The following is a 23,328-nucleotide window of genomic DNA, read 5'->3' as shown; positions in this document are numbered from 1 at the left end:
GTTACCGACCGGAATTAGGCTTTTCAGATGTAGGTGGGCAAATTGTAGGATTCGGTAATTTACCGAATCGGTAATTTAAGGAATTGGTAAATTACCTAATTCCTAACATACCGTTTCGATAAATTACCGAATCCTTAATGTAGAGAGCACTCAAGTGAGTGCTTTTTACATTTAAGGATTTGTTCTTTACCACCAACTAGTAGTTGGTGGTAAATTCTGAATACCTTTCAAAAAGCAATTTTTAGCTTTTTATTCAATGCAATGTGGCAGACATACATGCCCTTAGGGCATGTATGTCTGCCACATGTGCACCCTTGCGCTATACAGGGCTGCAACAAGGTGTCAATGTGACACCCTGCCACCCTTGTAGGTCTACCCCCTATTACCGATTCGGTATTTACTGAAACGGTAATTCTCATTCATTCCTATGGGCCTCCAGGCCCATAGGAATGAATGGGGAATACCGTTTCGGTAAATACCGAATTGGTATTTACAGAATGTTATCGATTCTGTAAAATTTACCGAATCATTATCTATATGTCATTTACTGATTCTAAAATACCAAATCGGTAAAATTCGGTATTATAGAATCGGTAAAAAATATGTACCTACATCTGGCCCTATGTTCGTTGTTGTATTCTGTTTATGAGAAATGTAGTAGTGGTAAAAGTAAAATACAAAGTGTTTCTGATATTCCAAATCTATTGGACATATGTTCTGGTTGTACTCAATTTACGCAGAATATTCAGCAAGATTGTCAGGAATTTTTAATGTATATGCTTGTTCTATTGAAAGATGAAGGTATAGATATTGAAAATCTTTTTGGCCTTTCTTATAAATGGGAACATAACTGTGAAAATTGTTTGTTTACATGTAGCACTAACATATACACTGAAAGATTCATTTATTTGACTTTACCAGACTGAATCAGTGTCTTTTAACTGCATGCGCGCTAGCGGTTTTCCCGCTGAGTCTGCAATTTTAAAAATCCCGCATTACGTGACAAGGTCAACTCGTCACACGCACAGCGCAGGTAACGCCCATGACGAGCTGACCTTGTCACACACATCGAAGGGGTTAACAACCTAGTTAGAGGAGCAACTCAAAACATGGAGTGTAGGCAATGTAAATCATAAATGTCGTCAAGATTAATTATACAACTATATGGACAGGATATAACTTTAATGATGCAACGTTGTACAGCTGATGGAAGAAAATTGGAAACTTTATTTAAAACTTTTGTAGCTACTCAAGTATCAATATCAGGAAGAACTTTTGTAGCTGTAGCAATTATTTTTCATGATGGTCCTTCTACAACATCTGGACATTACACTGCCTATTTAAAATGTGATAATGGTTAGATACATTGCAATGATAGTCAATTGGTTTTTAAACATCGTTTGCCTAAAGAATTACCAAATTTTTACTTAATATTCTTAAAGCCAAAGTTTTAGGAACAGATTTTGGCCTTTCAGGATTACTATCGGACAACTTTCAAACAAAGGATTTGACGCATACTATTTGTCCAGCCCGAACTGCCAAGCCATGTCTTCCCTAGACCAGATTAAAGCATCCTAGAACCGGTTTCTGGCTATCAGCCATCGTCAGCCAGGATAGCTTAACTCCAGTGGTGTGGAGAGCATGGGACTCACGTCTGAGCATACCCTTCCCACTCGGGGTGACAAATGCAAAAACAACTGTTGATGGACAGAGTGCAGAACAATGTCATACATTCACCCCTGTACAGAGATCTGGGCCTAAATCCATCGGTTTTTTTTGCACTCCACACCACCCCAGTTCAGACATGGCCATATGCAAATCAGCCTTGACCCTGTGCCTCATGGGAACAGTCCAGCCCGAACTGCCAAGCCATGTCTTCCCTGGACCAGAATCAAGCATCCTAGGACCAGTTTCTGGCTATCAGCCGCCATCAGCCAGGGTTGGCAGCACACATTATTAAAGGAATTACTTTACATCGTTTACTAATGCTACCAGTAGAGCATGAAAACAAATTGGAATACCACAAGCTATCTGGAGAAGCTTGTGAAGCTTCAAGAGTCTTAAAGAAAATGAAACTTCTCATTATTGATGAGGTAAGCATGGTATCAAGCTTAATGCTTGCCTTTGTGCATTTAAGAATGCAGCAAATTCTTAAAACAGAGTACGACGTGTTATTTGGAGGAAAACACGTCATAGTTTTTGGAGATCTGCTACAACTTACTCCTGTAAATGGACAACCAGTATTTAAAACACTTGCACATGAAGATACCAGAAAGTCTTTGGGTAGCATTGGAAATGTTAACATTTGGTCATATTTCGAATATAAGGAACTTTTTATAAATATGCGACAGGCAAATGATGCTGATTATGGAACTATTCTTCAAGATATGAGAATTGGAAAGGGACTGAACATGGCAAACAAGCTTTACTGAGACGCTTACTTACCAATTTATTTCCAAATGAAAATATCGTTCCCGAGAAAATATATATGAGAATCGCAGAAAGCAAATCTGTAATCTGCTTAATGCCAACACTGCGTGAATGTTCTATATTCAAAGAAGAATTTTTTAAGTTGGAAAATAAAGTAAATATACAATTGGAAGCTATTGATAAAATACAGCATGAAGGAATCACTATTATTTTGACAGAAAAGTTGAAGAGAAAAATTGATTCTTTAGAGAGCTCGATATCTAAAACTGCTGGTTTGGAAAAGAATCTATATGCATGTAGAAAATGTTGGGTAACTTTACGACGTAATTTGAATGTGGAAAAAGGTTTAGTAAATGGAGCAATGGGTAAAGTTGTTGATTTAGTTAATTATCTAAATAGAGATGTATGGAATTTTTGAAAATCTAATTTGATCAGATTGAAGAAGTACAACGGTTTAGTCGTTGTTCAGCTCAGTTTTTGCTTGTAAAAGATTTGTATGTTAGCAGAAAACAGTTTCCTGTTTCTTTGGCGTATGCTGTGATCATTCATAAATCTCAAGGTTTAAGTGTAGATAATGCTTTGGTGAATATTGGAAGTACTGTGTTTAAGGAGGGCATGGCATATGTTGCTTTGTCTCGGGTCAGAACTTTATCTGGATTTTACTTGATTGATTTTGATGAGAGAAATATTAGTGCAGATGCAAATTGTGTGAAAGAGTATGATAGGTGAAGAAGAGAATATGCTCCCAGTTTAGGTCAATATCAAGTATTTGAAAAGCATGTGGTAGGTCGAAAAAGAAGATATGAGAATATCTGTAGTGAAGGTATAGAGAAAGAAAAAAAACAGGCTAAAGTTGTAATTGCAAGCAAAAAGAAAAAGGACACTGTTGAAGAGATTGTTGGTTATCAGTTTGAAAATAGTTCTGGTGTCAACTGCTATGCTAATGTAGTTCTTAAAGTTGTTTCTTTTCTTGAAAGTTTGCAACAGCAAATTGTTGAGAATCGCGAAAAAACATTTTGGGCAAGAGGAAGGAAGCCTAATTCTGGTCGGTAACGGCCGAAATTACAGAATTTTGGCTGTTACCAACCGGAATTAGGCTTTTCAGATGTAGGTGGGCAAATTGTAGGATTCGGTAATTTACCGAATCGGTAACTTAAGGAATTGGTAAATTACCGAATTCTTAACATACCGATTCGGTAAATTACCGAATCCTTAATTTAGAGAGCACTCAAGTGAGTGTTTTTTACATTTAAGGATTCGTTATTTACCACCAACTATTAGTTGATGGTAAATTCTGAATACCTTTCAAAAAGCAATTTTTAGCTTTTTATTCAATGCCATGTGGCAGACATAAATGCCCTTAGGGCATGTATGGCTGCCACATGTGCACCCTTGCATTATACAGGGGTGCAACAAGGTGTCAATGTGACACCCTGCCACCCTTGTAGGTCTACCCCCTATTACCGATTCGGTATTTACTGAATCGGTAATTCTCATTCATTCCTATGGGCCTCCAGGCCCATAGGAATGAATGGGGAATACCGATTCGGTAAATACCAAATTGGTATTTACAGAATTTTACCGATTCTGTAAAATTTATCGAATCATTATCTATATGTCATTTACTGATTCTAAAATACCAAATCGGTACAATTCGGTATTTTAGAATCGGTAAATGATACGTACCTACATCTGGCCCTATGTTCGTTGTTGTATTCTGTTTATGAGAAATGTAGCAGTGATAAAAGTAAAATACAAAGTGTTTCTGATATTCCAAATCTATTGGACATATGTTCTGGTTGTACTCAATTTACGCAGAATATTCAGCAAGATTGTCAGGAATTTTTAATGTATATGCTTGTTCTATTGAAAGATGAAGGTATAGATATTGAAAATCTTTTTGGCCTTTCTTATAAATGGGCACTGAACTGTGAAAATTGTTTGTTTACAGGTAGCACTAACATATACACTGAAAGATTCATTTATTTGACTTTACCAGACTGTGAATCAGTGTCTTTTAACAACCTAGTTAGAGGAGCAACTCAAAACATGGAGTGTAGGCAATGTAAATCATAAATGCCATCAAGATTAATTATACAAATATATGGACAGTATATAATTTTAATGATACAACGTTGTACAGCTGATGGAAGAACATTGGAAACTTTATTTAAAACTTTTGTAGCTACTCAAGTATCAATATCAGGAAGAACTTTTGTAGCTGTAGCGATTATTTTTCATGATGGTCCTTCTACAACATCTGGACATTACACTGCTTATTTAAAATGCGATTTTGGTTGGATACATTGCAATGATAGTCAATTGGTTTTTAAACAACGTTTGTCTAAAGAATTACCAAATTGTTACTTAACATTCTTAAAGCCAAAGTTTTAGAAACAAATTTTGGCCTTTCAAGATTACTATCGGACAACTTTCAAACAAAGGATTTGACGCATACTATTTGGCCTTGAGGGAAAAGTATCTAAAACAATTAAGGACTTATTGTTGTATATTTTGTAAGCAACATTATTTACATTGTATGGAAATTAATAATAATGTTTTGTTATTTTTATCATTGTGTGAGTTTTTTCATATTTACGTAAGAAATTGCTCTTAGAATAAAACATTTAACATATGTTTTATTTCGTTTTTTTAGATTGTTATTGAGAATGCTTAATGTTTTTTTTAAGATAATCTTATTGATTGATTATCACAAAGTTTTTGGGCACCACTCAAATGTAATACAGTCAATTCCGGTTTCTCAGAGTCCTGTTCCAAGCAAGAAGTCTTGATATTTACTCAATTTGTATTTAGTTTCTTATATCAATTTGTCAAGAGAATCATCAGCTAACGCGTTTCATTCAGAACACCAGAACTTCTTCAGGGCGTATGTGATTGTGAGCACCATGTACAATGATTTCCACAAATGTATTTTGGATCCTTCCTAGACTCGAAAGATCAAGTTGGTGTCTTTCGATCAACAATCTTATTCTTATTTTATTTCTGAATTAACGTAACTGGATAAATATGTCTCTCCCTTCAATTGTCGATTTATCAATTCTTCAAGGGATTAAGTTAGGGGATATGATAGTCCGACGTCAAATACTATTGCAGTAGAAAGCCTTGTTCAAGGTCTTAAAATCTGTAGGTATATATTCTCCTTAATAATCCAAATAATAATCCAACACAGTATGGTCAAAATTCGTAACAAAAGTCAAAATTTGTGATAATAATCACAACCACTGAAATGGGGCCATGTACACCCATGCACCGATCTGCCTCTCAGTCCGGGACCTGTTTGAATCGCGTGTCTTTTTTTTTACCGGCTGTTATTTAATGAGTACAATTGAAATAACTGTTTCTAGTGAAATTCAATATGTTCTGAGAACAGCAAAAAAAGGCAAATGAAATGTTTTACAAATTATTCTGTGTTGTAAAATATATTTTGTAACTGAATTTTTCTTGTCTTCCACAGATCCTAATTTTAGAATATATAGTTTTTTTATTATTTATTATTTTTAAGGTAAGTATAAGTAACTATAAAAAATGGTCAATGTGCTGTTCTTCTACACAGCTGAAGAAACAAGAGATGGACGGAGTACATATCTGTGAAAATATTGTTTGTTTCTTTTAAAGATATATGATAAAGTTAATATGCATACTGAGTGTCCCTGGGGACCCACTATCTTAGTAGCTATATTAAAAAAGTGCCAGAGAGTTTTATTACAGAGATGTATAAAATGGGACATGGCTTCAGAACAGCTCTCTGCAATGCACCTGTATGGTATTGAATAGAACGATATGCTTGGCTAGTAGAGACCAGGGACTTTCAGGATTAAAAGAGATCAAATTATGTTAAAAGGTGAATGCTGGATAGGTCTTCAAGAATTGATGTGTGTGAAAACACATGAAGTATTCAAAAACTAGTGTGAGAATGCTACCTAAATATACACAGATTCACAGTGTTATTCTAGACAGACAACAGTATCACTTGCATTTTACTAAAACACATTTACTAGTTTTTAAGGGGTAAGGTGAATACACATATTCTATATTTTGTAGTACTGCATGTTAGTATAAGAGCCTGAGTCATTTTCCACAGTCATAAGCAGTGACTGGTTTTGAATTTTATGAAATCTTATGTACAGGATATATTTATAAGCAATTATATTTATATAACCGTATGAAGTACTAAAACTCTACTGTTGGAATGTTATTAGACAATGGTATTTACATAATATTTTTTTGGGGCCAAAATAGTTGATAAACCTACTTTTGTATTATGTACTAATAAAACTGATAAAGTGAAGTGTTTATGTTTTTGTGCAAGGTCCTAGAACATAACAGATTTGCTATGGATGAAGAGGAGAATATTACCGAAGACACATTGAAAATGAGCAACAGTTTAATTGAAATACAAAATCTACCTATAACAGGCAGCGAGACTGAATCAGAGGACATCAGTGCTGCAGATATCAGCTGCTGTGATTTTGAAAATGAAAGCAATGATGATGATTTTTTGCAAGTACTGAATGACGTAGAGTTACTGGAAGCTATAAACTCTGAACTGGCAAACCAGCAGTATGATCTGGAAGAAGTGCCAGATGAACTGCTTTTAGAATATGTGTTAAAATATGAGATGTCTGAAGAATAATTTTATTGTTTAATTATAATAAAGCATTGAGCACTATGTACTAATCCATTCAATGTACTAAGATTCAACACTTATAGATTCACTCAGTCACTCTCTTTACAATATTCTATTGATTCAGTCAGTAGCTAGTACTTATGTAGCGAAGTAGGCCTTAGGACATCGACTGCTTCAAACCCTTATATGGTATGCATGCAGTCTTGTATCTACCTGAACACTTGTCTTTTATACCTTCAATTCCGCAGTTTATGTTTATGTTTATTGGATTTGTAAAGCGCGTGTCTACCCTTGGGCATCTCAGCGCTGCGATGTGAGAAAAAAAGAGCAGGAGGGAGAGACTAGCCTTGTGGAAAGAGCCAGGTCTTGATTTTTTTCCTGAACTGGGTTTCATTTTGGATGGATCGGATGTCGGGATCCAAGCTGTTTCAGAGTTTGGGTATTAGATGGGAAAAGGATCTACCCCCCATCTGGCTCTTTTAGCAATGGTGCTCTTCATGAGGAATTTTGAGCTGGATCTCAGTTGTCATTTTGGAATGTAGTGGGTAACCAGTTTTTGAATAAGCACGGGCCCCTCCCGTTGAGGTTCCGTGACGATCGTAAGTGGTGTTTTCGACTCGCACGAATATGGTCGAGTCTGGTATCTATGAACCGCAAATGACGAGTTTAGTGGGTGTGCGCAGTTTCGCTGTGCTAACCTGAACCGTTCGTTTGTTTCGTGGGTTTCTATCTGTACCCACGGGTTCCATCTTAGATACGGCATCCATTTTGTCTCTTGCCCTCAAGTAGCCAGCGAACGGACACTGTCCGCTTCGCGACCCTGGGATTCCCAAGACTTTTGTGGAAGACACGTTTCCTTTGAAAGTGTCTTTATGATGAGGGGGATGATACTGTAAGGCAGATGTCCCCGCTCGAGGCTCATCTTGCCGTGCCGGTCTATTGTCTTAGCCGTGCATCCTATTAGGCACGTCCCTTTGATGCCTGCAGCTCGTGTTTCCCGATACCACCCCTTTTACACCCTTTCCGATCTCCCCACTGTTTCTGCCTTCCTCTGCACCTGTCCCTGTTCCTTCTTCGATCTGTTTATTGCCGATTGGAATGTACTAACGGTGGGAAGATGGGTTTTTACAGTTGGGAACCACCGAATGTTTCTGTACTTATGTTCCGGACCTTGAATACATCAAAGCGACCCCTCTCGGGGATAATTATGGGAACCAAGTTGTAAACCTTTGTGTACCATGTTAACTTATGAGAGAAAACTGTATAAAAAGGAGCGATCCACAGTAGCAAATTGAATCAGATCCCGCGAACATACCGGCTGTGTACTTCACGTGACTTCTGTGTTCCCTGCAGTAAATAAACCTTGAATCTTTGACGCCGAAGGAAGTGTCCCGTGTCTCTGTCATTTGTACGCCGGAACAGGTTACCCACGAAGGTTTCAGGTGTTGTCCCCTGGCACCGCTGGGTCTTAAATAACCCAGTCCTTCAGTTGGCGCCCAACGTAGGGCTGCATCAGTGGTACCGGTCCAAGCCCGACGATCGTGAGGAACTTCGTGTGAAATCTCCGAGGGAAGGTGCACCCCGCTTCATCGATCCTGTTGTCGAAATAAGTGGCCCGACGACTTTTCCCGCGAAGATTCCCGCCTCCTGACGGCTGCGACGGACTGCTGCCCTGACTGTAGACCTGTTTTGGCGCCTGGCGTAGACCTTGGAACAGCGAGACGATTGACGGGCCTTCCTGGTGACGCCATCGATCTTTGAGTTAAGTATTTGTGGGTCGCTCCCAGAGTCCTTGGTTGTGGTTGCTTAGTGGTTGCATGGTTCCATTGCATTTGTGGTTCTTTGTACTTGGTTCTTTCTTGTGATATTTGATGACTGCAGCCACCAAAAACCGAGGGTTTTTTGCTCTTTGCAGGGACTTGGTAAATCCCGTAACCCTTGAAGTTTGTGAAACTCGGCTAGTGTGCAAGATGCCTGGTCGTAGTACTTTGTTCAGTTGTTTCAGACGTTGTGGTACGGATTCCCGACTGGAGGACTCGTGTCCGATACCTCCGGTTGGAACTCCCACTTATGAGCTTTACAGCAAGCATGGGTTAGGTCCGATTACCTTTAATGAATATTGGATTCGCTGCACCAAAAAAGATGGTGTCCTTAGTTGGCCACCTCATTGTAGTTTTGAGACCCCGATTTTAGATAACCTTGAGGCTAAATTATTTAAGAAGAAGTCAAGGCCGGCCATGTTTGATGCCTTTCGGTTATGGAGCAAAGAAGCCAGACAGAAAGAGATCAGACAGACAAAACGTAATCAGAGAGATGGTGTTGCTACCATTGTAAAGAAAGCAGAGCAGTTTCAGCGTGATAAGGAGGAAAAGGAAAAGGACGTTTTTGACAGGCTTCAGCGTATGTCTATAGATAAATGTTATCCCGCTTTGCCAACGGAGTCGGATAAGAAGGAGGAATTAGTTGAGGATCCCTTAATGTCCTATCTTATGAAGTCACCACCTCCGTACGCACAGGATACCGCAGCTCCTGCGATTCCTCCTGTACCTGCTCCTCAACCTGTTCTTCCGACTGTTCCTGCTCCCTTGCCTATTGCTGTCCCTACTGCTCCTCCGCTTGTACTTCCACATACTCCTGCTCCCGCTACTGCTCCTGTTCTACTTACTCCTACTGCTTCTTCTGTTCCTACTCCTTCTCTTGTTACTACTCTATCGTATACTTCTCCAACTACTCGACGTCGTACCCCTTCAATGGCTGCAAATTTTGCTAATTCTCTTGGACCTATTCTTGAGTCCGCTGATTCGGACGGTCCACAAAGACGTAGTCAGCTCCCTGGTAATAGGGAACGTGCCGCGTTGTACAACATGGCGATGTCATGGATGCTGCACCCCTATAGAAATCCTCCACGTTCGGTATTGAATACGTTTAGTCAATTCAATATACCGACACAGAGGTATGTTTTTGAAGAAATGTGCAAGACTTTGCGCGATCAAATATCGGCAGATGCATCGGACGATGTATTAACTGCTTTGACTAACTTACAGCTTCAGTTTTCGAGCGGAATGGTGGTGGGTACCAATGTTCGACGTGCGGTCGAGCAATTAATAGCTCTTCGCCCCTCTATGATACCTCAAGCATTGTTCGTTGAGGATGTTGAGAGACAGCTAGATGCGTCTGGTCAGTATACCATGCGCGAGGTTCCTCCAGTATGGATGCCAGCTAATCCTCAGGCTCAACCTCCGGTATTGGCACATTTCCAGAGAGTATGGATACATCTCCCATGGAAACGATCAGAAGTGTTACAGGTGAAGCAGTCTTTGCCTGACCCTCGCAAAAATCCTGCAGGGTACTATAAGGAATTGTCGCAGCTCGTAGACGCTACGATAATGAATCTTGCCGATATCGATATGCTGTTTGGCAATGTCGTACCGCAACCGGTATGGGCCAAGATTCGTCAGGAAGATCATGCAAACGAATTAGGTGGTGATTGGGCTGCTGTTACTGCGGCAGATACACGACAAATTGGTGGGGCTAAGCCTGAACAGCTTATTACTGCTCTCCCTCAGAGAATTATTACCCTCATGAAAACGCTTATGCCAGCTATGAGGGTGAACTGGGACAAGTTGTCAGCTTGCAGACAGAAGAAGGACGAGAGTGTCTCCGACTTCTTTACGAGATTTGAGGAGGCCTTTATCGACCACAGTGGTCAGGATATGAGTACCGTGGGTGGTCAGCGGTTGTTTGTGGATAAATTTGTCTCAAACATATTGCCCGACTTGAGCAACAAATTAAAAAATTCTGAGAGTGCGTGGGCTGTCTCTACATCTGCTCAAATATTGGCTACGGCACAATATTATGAGAATAGGGAGAAAGAAGAGAATGACCGCGCTGATAAAAAGACAAAAGAACTCAAAACTAAAGTGTTGTTGCAGCAGGCGAATCCTCCGCGTTCCAATCAGAATGATTCGCAACAACGTAATCGAAAGCAGTTGCAACCTAATAGGTCGCAATCGCGGAATGACTCCTCTTCGCAGAGATCTTAGTTAGGGTACAATCAGTGTGCCTATTGTAGACAGGAGGGACATTTAAAATTCAACTGTCCAGTCCTAAATGAGCGTAACAGTGGTAATTCGTCTAGAGGAGGTCGTGGTGGTTCTCAGCAGACATCACGTGGTAGGGGTCGTGGTGCTCCCAATGATCGTTCAGACAATTCGTCAAATTCCAATAATTGTTTTGATCAACGTGGATCATCGCAAGGACGATCTGCGCAGTACAATGTAGATGACTATTACGTCGATCAGGGAACTGACGACGGTAATTATTAGGACAGCCATCGACAAGGAGAGGGAGTAGTATCAGTTCCGGTTGATCAGAGAGGGCCTTACGTCGCAGTTGCCACATCGGGCGTCGTTGAGCCTTTTCTGTTGGACACTGGTGCAGCGAAAAGTTCCATCATGCATTCGAAACTCCCTGGCGCACCTTTGTCTGGCTTAACAAATGTTTCCGTTGGATTCTCTGGCGCCCCTGTTAGCAATCCAGTTTCGTGCCCTTTGCCACTTACAATTGGGCCTTGTGAGCTGAAAGCTCCGTTGATTTTGACCACTGGTTGTGGTGAAAATCTTTTGGGTCTGGATTTGCTAAAACGTTTGTATGCGACTTTGTACTGTTCTCCTGCGGGAGTGAAGCTTACTTTAGGTGAGAGAGTTATCTCTCCAATGTACTTGTCTCTCGATAAGCTTCCACCGGAATTGAGTTCTCTTCCTTCATCTTTGTGGGCAACAGGTCCAAATGACGTGGGCCTGCTTGACATCTCCCCTTATGTTGTTCACTGGAAATCTAATGTGCGACTGCCACGTATTCCCCAGTATCGAATCTCTCTTGACGGTGAACGGGCGCTGTTGGCGATCATCTATGACTTGATCGAGAAAGATGTTATTGAGGAGACCCGGGGAAACGTGTGCAACAGCCCTGTACTGCCTATTTTGAAACGTACCGATCCTTCCAAACCACCTGTTTATCATTTTGTTATTGATTTACGGGAAGTAAATAAAATTGTGATTCCTCAGTTCCCTGTTGTGCCTTACATCACGGCGTTACTGACTCTGATTCCAGCTTCGGCATCATGGTTTTCAGTGATCGATCTGAAGAATGCGTTCTTCAGTATTCCGATTGCTGAGGAAAGCAGAGACCTTTTCGGTTTCTCTCTTGGTGGTTGTAGCTTCCGGTTTAAACGTGCTCCTCAGGGCTACTGTGAGAGTCCATCGATATACAGTCAAGCCTTGAAGGGCCAACTAGATGCATTTGTGTTGCCGGCTGGTGCAGCCTTAATCCAATACGTTGACGACTTATTGGTGGCTGCAGATACTCAGGACATTTGTAAAATTGCTACGGTGTTGTTGTTGCAACATCTCTGTGACTTACATCACAAGGTGTCACCTTCTAAACTTCAATATTGTTGTCAAGAAGTGACCTACCTAGGTCACTTATTGTCAAAGGAGGGAAGAAGGTTGACCCCAGAGAGGATTGCAGCCATTGCGCGAATATCTGTGCCAACAACCCAAAGAGATGTGCGTGCCTTTCTAGGTATCACGTCATACTGCAGACAGTGGATTCCAAATTTTTCATTGTTAGCGAAACCATTGGTGGCTCTTACGTGCAAGGATGTTTCAACTCCTTTACCATGGACGGAAGAATGTCAGAAAAGTTTTTCTGAACTGCGTGATGCACTGTGTTCGGCTCCTGTGTTAGGTACCCCTGACTACAGTAAGCCGTTTACACTATACGTTCAAGAGAGGGAAGGTTGTGCGTTGAGTGTCTTAACGCAACCCTTCGGTGATAAGCAACGTCCATGTGCATATTTTTCCTCGACCTTGGACCCAGTAGCTAGAGCATTACCGAGTTGTTTGAGAGCAACAGCGGCAGCTGCGGTGTCCATCCGACAATCAGCAGGATTGGTCATGGATAATATGCTTACGGTGATGGTGCCACATGCAGTTGACACTCTTTTGAATCGTACGAAAACTCAGCACTTGACGAGTGCGAGGTTGTCTGGGTACGAGTTGACGCTGTTGGCAAGTCATATTCAGATAAAACGTTGTAATTTTCTAAACCCGGCGACCTTATTGCCAATTAGTACAGAGTCAGATGAAGTAGCAGCGCATGACTGTTACTTAAGGACTGAGGAGGAAACAAAAGGTCGGGTGGACCTTAAAAACACTCCCTTGGAAGATCCCGATGGAACTTTGTATGTGGATGGTTCACGTTTTAAATTGCCAAATGGTGATGTGACTACTGCGTATGCTGTGGTAACGTTGAATACTGTTGTGGAAGCTGCGAGATTGAATCAGAACTCTGCCCAGGCTGCAGAGCTGATCGCTTTAACTAGAGCGTGTGTGTTGGCGAAAGGGAAACGAGTGAATGTGTTTACCGACAGCCAATACGCTTTTGGCGTCGCTCATAGCTTTGGACGATTGTGGAGAGAGAGAGGTTTTATGACGTCGCATGGTACAAAGATTCAGCATGGACAGCTTGTGAATGATCTTTTGGATGCACTTACGTTGCCTAAGCAGGTAGCGATTGTTAAATGTAGTGCGCATCGTAAGGTGACGGATGATGTTGGCCGTGGTAATGCGTTTGCGGATGAGACTGCTAAGGAGACTGCCCGGAACCTTAGCACTAGGATGTATGTGACGAGTTCGGTTAGGTGGCCTACAGAGACAAGTATGTGTGAGGATACTATCCAAAGTGTGAAAGCGATACAGAATGAGGCCACTGATACTGAAAAGATGAAGTGGAAAGAGAGTACGGGAAAGTTGGATGCGAATGGTTGTTGGATTGATTTGTCGGAGCACAAGAGGTGGATGTTGCCAGATGCGTATGTGCTGGCTGTTGTGACAATGGCACACGGGTTAGCACATATTAGTGCGAAAGGTATTTGTAAGCTGTTGTCTCCTGTGTGGAAGAATGACGGTATTACTAAATGTGCTGAGAGATTGGTGAAGAATTGCATGATATGTATGTTGTACAATCCTGGTAAGGGGACCCCCACACCTCCTGGCCATTTTGCTCCTCCTTCATATCCCTTTGAAGTGATCCAGCTAGACTTCATCCATATGGAGCGATGCAATAACCTGAAATACGTTTTAGTTGTGGTTTGCGCATTCTCCCGATGGATTGAAGCCTATCCTCTTAAAGACAATACAGCCCTGTCTACTGCGAAAATCCTGCTGAAGGAATACTTTCCTCGGTATGGAATGCCCCGAATTGCATGGTCTGATAACGGAAGTGAGTTTGTAGGGAGTGTGATGAAGAGAATGTGTAAGGGCCTTGAAATTAATCAAAAATTCCATAGCGCCAATCATCCCCAGTCAGCAGGTTTGGTTGAGGGGTATAATGGCACCCTTAAACTTAAACTGGCTAAGATTCAGGCTATGACTGGTCTTTCGTGGCCTGACGCTTTGCCCCTTGCCTTGTTGTCAACAAGGGCGACAGTACACTCCCGAGTAGGGCTCAGTCCCTATGAAATAGTGTTCGGCCGTCCTGCGAATGTTTGGGGGGTCCCTAGACCAAGTGTGTTTTCTAATCTTGAGTACCCAATGTTGATTGATTATCTTCATGATCTGACTGCTAAACTGAGGTTAATTCACCAACAGGTTTACGAAGCACTGCCGACGCAGACGGAGGGTCCAGGCCACCAGCTCCAACCAGGAGATTGGGTGGTTACTCGCAATTTTGCTCGCAAAAAGAATTTGGAACCCCGCTTTACTGGACCCTTCCAGGTCCTCCTTGCCACGAGAACTGCTGTTTGTTTGGAAGGGCGCAAAAATTGGGTGCACGCCACTCATACTAAGAAGGTTCCTATACCTTTACCGGCAGACTCGTGGGTGGGGAAGGGCATTGCTTCATCTGAAACCGAAGGATTACAGACCTTTGTACCCTTTAGCGACGCACAGCCTGTCGGAGAATCCTCAGTGCAGCAGAAAGACATTGTTGAACATTGGCCATCTCAAGACTCAAGATCTGAACAATCGGCTGATCAACAGAACTCTGTCCCCTCATCGGATCCATTGTTTGATGAACAGACACGTCCTGGGAAAACTCGATACTTTTTGCGATCCAGCACCAGAGACTAATAAAGATTTCGTTTTGTCCCTTGACATCTACATTATCCCATTTGCCACGATCAGTCTAAAACACCCGTATAACTGTGATTATTTTTGTAAATATTGAGTTTCGTTCCATCTATGTGTTTTTACTTCCACAGCTAAGAGACTTTGTATATATTTGTAAATAAGATACCTTGCATCCAGGTGTACTGTAGGGCCGCGCGTGTACTTCCTTCTGGTTAGTAGGTCTTGGCGCTAGGTCAAAGACCGTCGGTTCCTGGGAACTCCTAGGGATTGACTACTGCTACACAGAACGAAGTGCGTCAAGAAACGTTGCGGACGGTTTTAGGGGATGGCGTTTTCGAAGCTGATGGACTTGGAAGAAGCTCAGGCGCAAAGATTCAAACTACAGCAGATAACTCGTACCAAATGTTTTGTGTTTCAATGTTTCCTTCTGTTTATGGTTCTGTCTTCGTTATTGGCGGGTGGGGTGTATTACATGACGTCGTACTTCTTACCTTCTGCCATACCTACTCCTACTTCTGAACCTAAATCTACCTCCACTGCATCCCCTCATTCTTTCCATATCTTACCCGAACACGAACAGGCTAGACGTGCGGAATTCAGAAACAATTCCTTTATTCAGCTCCTTCATCAGCATCAGTTAGTGGTTAATACTACAAATTGTTGGGTGTGTGGGTTAATGCCACATACCACGGATAAGGGAATTCCATATCTGGTTCTTCCTTATAGTTCCCAGGGTTCAGCTCGAGCATTCAAAACAATGTTTCGAAGCGCACTAGATTCCTACCCCAATCGAGAGCCACGTTCTCCCTACTCTGGTCCTGGCTCGTATCAGAAGCCTTTGTCTATAGCGATAGAGGACTTAGATAGAGAATTCTATGAACCGTCGCTCATTCCAGAAGAAGAGGTACAAGCCTATAGGGTCCTGAGTAAGGTCGAGTATAGTGCGCTTACTGGTGAAAAGCAGCTCAGGAGCTCGCCTCCGATATGGGTCGTACCCCACCTTGGTAATTTCTGTCTATTGGGTCATGGCCGAAGATCAAAAGCTCGTCTTGGAGAGAGTGCTTGCTCCGAGACTTATATCCTGCCGATGGTCTCGTCCCCTGTGTTTCTGGCTGCCAAGGGTACATACTTTGTTTGCCACGATCGTGCGTATACATGGTTGCCCTCCGACTTTGTGGGCTCATGTTTCATCACAAATCTGTTGCCTCCGACGTTCACTGTAGATGCAGACTATCACAAGACTAGAGTTGTGAGAGGCGTGATTAGCGAAGAGGACACTGCCGGTCAAGAGGCAGGAGACTTTTTCAAGGGTTTCCTCCCGTTTTGGGGACCTATGGTCAATAGTAGGAACCTGAGACAATTGACTCGAGTGGTGGAATCAACAGCTAATATCACTGCCAGTGCCCTTGGTAATATCACCACAGAACTCCAGGCGGATAGGCTTATGACGTTACAAAACCGTATGGTTTTAGACGTGGTCTTAGCAGATCAAGGTGGAGTATGTAAGGTGATCCATTCGAGCTGCTGTATTTTCATTCCAGATAACGCTCCAACTGTCTATCAAGCCATCTCAAAGTTGCATAAGATCTCTGAGTCCATACACGTGGATGTAGGGGATTGGACGCTGCTTGGGTGGTTTTGGGGCCTGATGTCGACTTGGGGTTGGAAGATTCTGATGATCATTGGAGTTGTTGTAGCATTTCTGTTCACGTGTTGCCTTTGCGTGCAGTGTGGTCCTGCCTTATGTGGCCTCTGTGCTACGACGTGTATAAGACAGCTGCCTGTTACCAAAGGAGCTCAGTTGGACAGAGTTATGTTGCAGCAACATCTAGATGGTCTGATGAATATCGAGTATGATTCTGACTAGTGCTTGCCTACATGAGGGCAAAAGGAGCGTCTGAGGTTCCGTGACGATCGTAAGTGGTGTTTTCGACTCGCACGAATATGGTCATGTCTGGTATCTATGAACCGCAAATGACGAGTTTAGTGGGTGTGCGCAGTTTCGCTGTGCTAACCTGAACCGTTCGTTTGTTTCGTGGGTTTCTATCTGTACCCACGGGTTCCATCTTAGATACGGCATCCATTTTGTCTCTTGCCCTCAAGTAGCCAGCGAACGGACACTGTCCGCTTCGCGACCCTGGGATTCCCAAGACTTTTGCGGAAGACACGTTTTCTTTGAAAGTGTCTTTATGATGAGGGGGATGATACTGTAAGGCAGATGTCCCCGCTCGAGGCTCATCTTGCCGTGCCGGTCTATTGTCTTAGCCGTGCATCTTATTAGGCACGTCCCTTTGATGCCTGCAGCTCGTGTTTCCCGATACCACCCCTTTTACACCCTTTCCGATCTCCCCACTGTTTCTGCCTTCCTCTGCACCTGTCCCTGTTCCTTCTTCGATCTGTTTATTGCCGATTGGAATGTACTAATGGTGGGAAGATGGGTTTTTACAGTCGGGAACCACCGAATGTTTCTGTACTTATGTTCCGGACCTTGAATACATCAAAGCGACCCCTCTCGGGGATAATTATGGGAACCAAGTTGTAAACCTTTGTGTACCATGTTAACTTATGAGAGAAAACTGTATAAAAAGGAGCGATCCACAGTAGCAAATTGAATCAGATCCCGCGAACATACCGGCTGTGTACTTCACGTGACTTCTGTGTTCCCTGCAGTAAATAAACCTTGAATCTTTGACGCCGAAGGAAGTGTCCCGTGTCTCTGTCATTTGTACGCCGGAACAGGTTACCCACGAAGGTTTCAGGTGTTGTCCCCTGGCACCGCTGGCTCTTAAATAACCCAGTCCTTCACCGTGCATAGCACGATGAAATAGATTAAGCGCTTTAAATTAGATTCTTGCCTGAACAGGGAGCCAGTGAACCTCCTTCAGCCTGGGTGTAATTGACTGTCGTCTGGGTATGTTTAGTAGTAACCGAGCTGCTGCGTTTTGGACGACTTGCAGATGGTTAACTACATATTTCGGGGATCCCAGGAAGAGGGAGTTGCCGTAGTCCAGCCTTGAGACCACTAAGGCCTGGACCACTGTTTTTTTACCATCTTCAGGGAGTAGGGGCATGATCTTTCTGAGCATGCGTAGGGTCCCGAAGCAGGTGCTGGAGAGCTTTTTAGCCTGGGTCTCCATTGTGAGATATTTATCTAGCCACATGCCCAGATTTTTTATGGCTGGCAGTCTGTATCCTAACACTTCTACCAAGCACTCTATCACTGCTGTTCCACTGTTGTAGTGACCCATTCAGCAGTATGTACTAATCCATTTACTGTGCTAAAACTGAAGCACTTATAAATTCAGTCAGGCACTCTCCTTGCAGAACTGTTATTATTTAGTCAGTACCCAAGTACTCATGCAGCAAACTAGGTCTTAGGGCACAAACTGCTTCAACCCCCTATACACTATGCTTGTAATCTTCTATCTACCTGCACACTTGTCTTTTATACCTTTAATTCCCTAGTCTGCATCCTTCCACTTCCACCAAGCAGTCTGTCACTGCTGTTGCACTGTTGTAGTGACCCATTCAGCAGTTTGTTCTAATCCATTCACTGCACTAAAACTCAGGCACTTATAAATTCAGTCAGTATATATATGTTTTACAGAGTTGCGGAAGCCACCCTGTAGTTATAGTAAGGATTCTCAGGTATAGGAATCACTCAGATTTTAGTTTTTTCTCTCTAATAACTTGCCCCCATTTGGCGAATTGCCTCAAAACTTTTCCGACTTATAGCTTTTTTTACATTGGTGGAGGATAGAAAGTTTCATGGTGGTTTGTCAGTGGGTTGCAAAAATAAAAGGGAGTCCCAAAACTTGTTTTTCTACCAATGCATTTTCTGTAGACTACTGTACTAGATGTTGCACGAAAATGGCTTAACAAATTTCCAAGAAATTTAGTAGGATTACACATTATGATGTGCAGATTATCTTTGAGGGTACTGCAGGTAAAAAGGGTAAGTATTTTTAAGTTATGAGGCATTTGGCCTTAGTGATATCTGTGGTCACTGTCCTTAAGTGAATTGTCATGGTATTTCACAGTATTTCACGTACGTGCTGTGGTACACAGCAATGACAAGGCATTATATGATTGGGTAATGACTGCCTTTACAAAAGTTTAATGTGGGCCTGTTGTTTTCAGAACACATTCGCTGTGTTCTGCGTTACAACCTTGGATATAGGTATTAGGTTTTATAGTTTGTGCCCTACCTTTTACCACTTCTGGCAATAGGTGGGAAAATTATTTATACATTTCTACATATCTTAAAAAATATATGGAGTACTCTGGTTCATCCTAGGAAGTACAGCGGTCATTAATAAATAAACAAATATGTTAAAAAAATGCATTGTTATCTCTATATTTTACAAATATGGTGTACTAAAGTGTATTTTCCACATTTCCATATTAAAATCCTTACAAAAACATCTATGGTGTCTATGGAGCCTCTCTGTAATACCTACACATTACTACACTGCTTAAGAAAAGTTTTAAAATGTGTAGTTCTCCCTAAACTACAATAAAAATACAAAGATATTTACAAATGCATTTAATAAAGTGGGAATAGGTAGGGACCAATAGTAAAAACAAATACTTACTTCTATATAAGGTCCTAACCCAGAATGCAGCAAAACATGTGCTGAAATATGCATGGCTGTCTTTCCCAATTTGTGAAGGCAGCCATTAACCAATCATTTACTGTATTTACATACTGCACACCGTATATTGTGACACCATATTTTTTAAAGTATTTTATCACTTATAATACTATTCACACTATTTATACCTACTACCAAAAATTAACATTTGCACCTCATAATCTGTATTCCTGCCACATTATATTTACATCCAATCACCCACTTTTAGGCAACATCTTTAAGTTCCACACTCCACAATATGCCTCTCCCCTCTGTTACTCCTCTCTACACCAGTCCATTCGACTCTATTATACTCCCCACCAGTCCACTATATGCCATTCAAATCTATATTTATCCACTGTACACCAAGGCACTCTGCGCTAATGCACTGTATGACACACCGCTCTACCCCACTCCATCAGCACCACTCCACTCTGTACAACTCCACTATATGCTATTACTCTCTATGCTACTCCATTCTGATACTTAAGTCTACGGTACCACACTGTATGCATCTTCACTGTATATTATTCCAGTGTATGCCGTTCCATTGTATGTAACTCCACTCTATGACCCTACACTCTTTGCTATTCCACCTTATGGCACGCCACTCTATGCCACTGCACTGTACACCACTTAACTGTATGCCATTCCACTTTACGCCACTCAACTGTACGCCACTCCACTATATGTCACTCCACTCATGACACTCCACTATACGGTCGGACACTGTACACCACTCCACTCAACTTCGCACTACTCCAATGAATGCTACTCCACTGAATGCTACTACACTCGGCCCTATTCGACTGTACAACACTCCACTTTATGCCACTTCACTATATCCTATTCCACTATATGGCACTCCACCTTACGCCACTGCACTGTATGCAACTCCACTCTACGGCACTCCAGTCTACACCACTACACTCTATGCTAATCTGTTCTACGCCGGTCCTTTCTATACCACTCCATTCAATAACACTCCAGTCTACACCGCTCCATTGTACACCCCTCCATTGTACGCAACTCCTCTCTATGCTTTTCCACTCTATGCCACAAACTTTTCCGATACTCCACTCTCTGCCACTCCACTCTGCACCACTCCACTTAATGCCACTCCACTTGATGCCACTCCACTGTACCCCAATCCAGTGTATTCTCCCCAGTGTATGCCACTACACTCTACCACACTCCATTCTACACCACTCCAGTCTAAACCACTCCATAGTATGTTATTCTACTCTACGCCACTTCACTGTAACCTCCTCTAATCCACACCACTTAACTGCATGCCACTCTAGTCTCTGCAATTTCAAGGCACACAACTACATTCTATTCTTTGCCACTCTACTTCACACCAGTCTACTGTTTGTCACTCTAGTCTAAACCACTTTACTGTACCCTACTCCACTCAACACCAATCCACAATACGCTATTCCACTGTACCCAACTACACTCTACACCACTCCACTGTATGCTAATCCATTGTTCGCAACTCCACTTTACCCAACTTCACCCGATGCCACTCCACTCCACAGTATTCCACTGTACACCACTGCACAATATATCACACCACTGTATGCTATTCCACTGTACTGCACAACAAAATACACCAGTCCACTGTACGCTATTCCACTCTGCCTCTCCACTGCTCCCCACTACATACTATGCACCACCACTCTATTCTACTCCACTGTATGTCACGCTACACCAATCCACTGTATGTTACTTCACTGTAAGGGACTCAACTGTATGCTACTACACTCTAGAGCACTCCAGTTTATGCCACTACACTCAACGCTATTGCATTCTACCACAGTCTATTTTGCACCACTCCACTCTACAGTATTCCAATGTATGCCACTCCACTGTACTACACTATACTGTACGTCACTCCTCTCTATGCTTTTTCACTGCATTGAACTCCAATGAACGCTACTATTATCTACCTAAATACAGTTTACACCACTCCACTCTAAGCTATTTTATTGAACACTCTATGCTACTACACTCTACTGTATTCCACTGTATGGCACTGCACTTTACATCACTATAGTGTATGCCACGCCAAAATACGCTATTCCAGTGTACACCACTGCACTCTAAGGCACAGCACTCTACACCACTTCACTATATGCTATTCCACTGTACACCACTACACTTTACACCTCTCCACTTTACAATATTCTACTGTATGACACTCCACTCTATTGCAGGTCCTGTATTCAGCTCCAGTAAGGACATGAGCCATGGCACATGGATCAAACTCATATTCAGCAATCTTTAAGGGCAGGTCCTGGACAGTAACCATGCCCACCACCCAGAGACAGTTGGACATAAGCTGCTATATATGGTATACATAACCATTGTGCATGACATCTGGCAATGCACAGAGCAGATTGATGGCAAGTCCTGGGTTGGGACCAGGCCCGGAGGTCAGCCCGCGTATGGCCATGAGCCATGCTTCTTGTATCAAGGTTATGTGTAGTAGGGGTTGAGGAAAGTTCTTGGACTATACCCATGTCAACCACTCAACAACAGTTTGCCATAAGGCACTTCAGGGTGTGGCTTTTAGCTATGCCAGCACCCATTTCCAGGCACCCAGAGTCCACAAGAAGCGGCCTTCAGTTATGTAAAGTCGGACCTCAGGGAAGGAGAGGGATTTTGTTGATATCATATCACCCATTTCCTCCACCACCAGAGTCCCCTGGGGAACCTATAGGCCATGCCAAGCAAGATATGGCCTTTTGGCTGTACTCTGAGCCAATTTAATTTTGCCCGAAAACCCACAACATATGGTGTTTGACAATGCCAAAAGGCTCTGGAGAAAGGACGTGGCTTCCATCAGTTAATGAGCCCAGCTAGCCTTCTGAATGGCTTGTAGGGAATGTCCTGCACCCATTTTGTACTGCTCCCGAGTCAACAGTGTAATGTCTACACTAATGACCAGCAGCCTCTGAGTGCAAAGATTCATTCAAACATGCCAAGTAGCACTGGGGACAGATTTTTTGCAATACCGCGTTGATTTAAATACAGGGAATTCATTTAATCCATCCATCACTCAGACGGCAGACCTCGTTTTGCAATAATCATCAGGCTCTGAGTTGAGGGTATGGTTTTTGAAACAAGCTCAAAATCCAGCCATTCCCCTCAGTGCCTGCAGAACAAACTACTGGTTTAGGATATACTTTCATCCATGTTTAGCGCCCATTCTCTTTGTGCACACAGTATGCTGTGGATGTCCTTCATCTGTGCTCATAGTGCTCTGGGTATGAATGTGGCTTTTAGAAATGCTCTGCATCCAAACATAGACTATGGGGAACAGCCTCTGTCCGTGTCCTACAGGAAGTGGTTTTTGACACAGCTATGCATCCATTCTCCATGTTTCCAAAGCGCACATGCCATAGCCGTCTGACATGTCCAATGGGCTACAGAACAGAGAAAAGCCATCAACAAAGAGGTGTCTAGTTCCACTGTGCGC

Source organism: Lissotriton vulgaris, chromosome 11 (genome assembly GCF_964263255.1).
Source record: "Lissotriton vulgaris chromosome 11, aLisVul1.2, whole genome shotgun sequence".
Taxonomy (NCBI): Eukaryota; Metazoa; Chordata; class Amphibia; order Caudata; family Salamandridae; genus Lissotriton; species Lissotriton vulgaris.
This window is presented reverse-complemented; position numbering follows the sequence as displayed.